The sequence below is a fragment of the Bos indicus x Bos taurus genome, chromosome 13 (assembly GCF_003369695.1).
Source record: "Bos indicus x Bos taurus breed Angus x Brahman F1 hybrid chromosome 13, Bos_hybrid_MaternalHap_v2.0, whole genome shotgun sequence".
In the NCBI taxonomy this organism is placed as follows: domain Eukaryota; kingdom Metazoa; phylum Chordata; class Mammalia; order Artiodactyla; family Bovidae; genus Bos; species Bos indicus x Bos taurus.
In genome coordinates this window covers 7,981,767-7,984,052 of record NC_040088.1, presented here as the reverse complement: position 1 = coordinate 7,984,052, position 2,286 = coordinate 7,981,767, and the positions used below count along the sequence as shown (strand labels likewise).

The 2,286-nt window shown below is 40.1% G+C and overlaps 1 non-coding gene across 1 annotated transcript; it reads right to left on the bottom strand.

Moving 5' to 3' along the window:
- Positions 1–2,182: 2,182 nt before the first annotated feature.
- On the bottom strand, positions 2,183–2,286 carry LOC113903775. Its single transcript, XR_003514312.1, has one exon. It is a non-coding gene; the product is annotated as a U6 spliceosomal RNA (small nuclear RNA).

The window sequence follows — 2,286 nt, the reverse complement described above, 5'->3', positions numbered from 1 at the left end:
CTTAGCAGCAGCAGCAGCAGCAGTCCACTGCATGGATATACCACAATCTGTTTATTCATTTACCTGCTAATGAATAGTTTCACTGTTTCCAATTCTTAGCAATTACAAATAAACTTGCTATCAACATTCACATACAAATCTTTGTGTGGATTTGTGTTTTCCTTTCCCTTGGGTGTTAGATGGCTGGGTCACATGACTGGGAGATGTTTTACATTTTGAGAAACTGCAAAACAGTTTTCCAGAGTGGTTGTACCATTTTACATTCCTACTAGCCATGGATAAGAGTTTAGCTGCTCCATATCCTTGTCAGCACTTGGTATAGTCAGTCTTTTCAATTTTAGCCAACCTAATGACTACATAGTGGTATTTCATTATATTTTTTATGTTTCCATGATGATTGATGATGTTGAGCATCTATTTTTGTGCCTATTGGCTATTCATGTATCTTCTCTGAAGTGTTTGTTCAGAAGTTGTACCCATTTTTTAAATTGTTTTGGAAAAGTTATTGAGTTGTTCAAGTTCTTCATATATTGTTATATTTCCCTTATATTTTTATGTCTGTCTGATAGAAGTATTATATTTTTTCCATTCTGTAGCTTGCTCTTCATTTTCTCAGTTTTGTCTTTTGAAGAACAAAAGGTTTTATACTTTGATGTAGCTCAGTTTACTGATGTTCATGGTTGGTACTTTCAGTGCTCTAAGAAATGTTAGCCGACCTCAGAGTTGCAATGATTTTCTCCCTGTGTTGTCTTCTGGAAGATTTACGGTTCTAAGCTTTCCTTTTAGGGCTCTAATCCACTTTGGGTTACTTTTTTTTTTCCATTTTGGGTTAATTTTTGTGAACAATGTGAGGTAATCTTTTTCTTATCAGTAAGAAATAAGAAATTGTTTCTTATCATTATTCAGTTTTCTAGCACCCCATGTGCATTATATGCATTTCTGTATATATACAAGCATTTTTCTGAGTAAATGTCCTTGGACTTCAGCAGACTGCCAAAGAGGTCCCTGGCAGATATTCTAGAGATTCCAGCAGAGTGAGAGATAAGGAACTGCAGACTTTCAGGGAAAATACTCTTGATGTGCTTGTAGGAATCCATCAAGTCAGCCCACCCAGTACGGGACACCCTTTTTCAGCACAGTGATATTGCATAATAACCATAGATCTGACCCAGAGTGCTGACTGGGGTCTTGTCAGAGATGTGGATGGAATGCCCCAACCCACATCAGGAAGTGTTAGGTTGATGATTTTGTAATTTCAAGGAGGATTGCTCACAGCCCCTGGTCTACTCATGGAAGCTGTCACCGCCTCTTGTGTGATCACTTGACGGAGCTTCACGTCTTTGTCCTCAGGACATATCCAAGTCGTTCTGTTTAGGCAGGGTGGCCATCTGTCCCAGTCTGCCTGGAGCAGTCCTGGTTTATGCTATAGTTGATTTGATTTTTAAAAATCTTTTGGCCATGCTGCACAGTATGGGGGATCTTAGTTCTCCAGCCAGGGATCAAACCTGTGCCCCCTACATTGGCAGGTTGGAGTCTTAACCACTGGACCTACCAGGGAAGTCCTGATGTTTGCTTCTGTTTTTTTTTAATTGAAACATAGTTGATTTACAATGTTGTGCTAGCTTCTGGTGTACAGCAGAGTGATTCAGTTATATATATTCTTTTTCATATTCTTTTCCACTGTGGTTTATTACAGGACATTGAATGTAGCTCCTCGTGCTACACAGTAGGACCTTGTCTATCCATCTTGCATATACTAGTTTGCATGTGCTAATCCCAAACATGCTTTATTACAAATAGTGCCCATTCCACTCTCTCCTGTCCCAGTATCAGAAAGCATTCTGATTTGTTCAAGTAGTTCTGTTAGTTTCTGTCTTACAGGCTCTGAGGATCATGAACCCAGCGAAGCACTTTGAAATCCATGGCTTCCGATCTTGACTCTGCAGAGCTCTGGATGCTTCTTCAAGACCCTTTACAAGTACCCACAGGAGAAAGGTGCAAGGCAGGCGGCTGGGATTTTTCAACTCTGATTTCCATATGGAGATTCTATGTACGCTTGTGTGGCTTGTGGGAACCTAGATCCCCAATCAGGGACTGAACCCCGGGCCCTCAGCAGCAAAAGCAAGGAGTCCTAACCACCGATTGCCATGCTTGCTTTTTTTTTTTCTTTTAAATTCATGTTAAAAACATGAAATGCTTCAAAGATTTGCACATCATCTTTGTCCAGGGGCCATGCTAATCTCTGTATCATTCCAATTTTAGAATACGTGCTACCAAAGCAAGCAC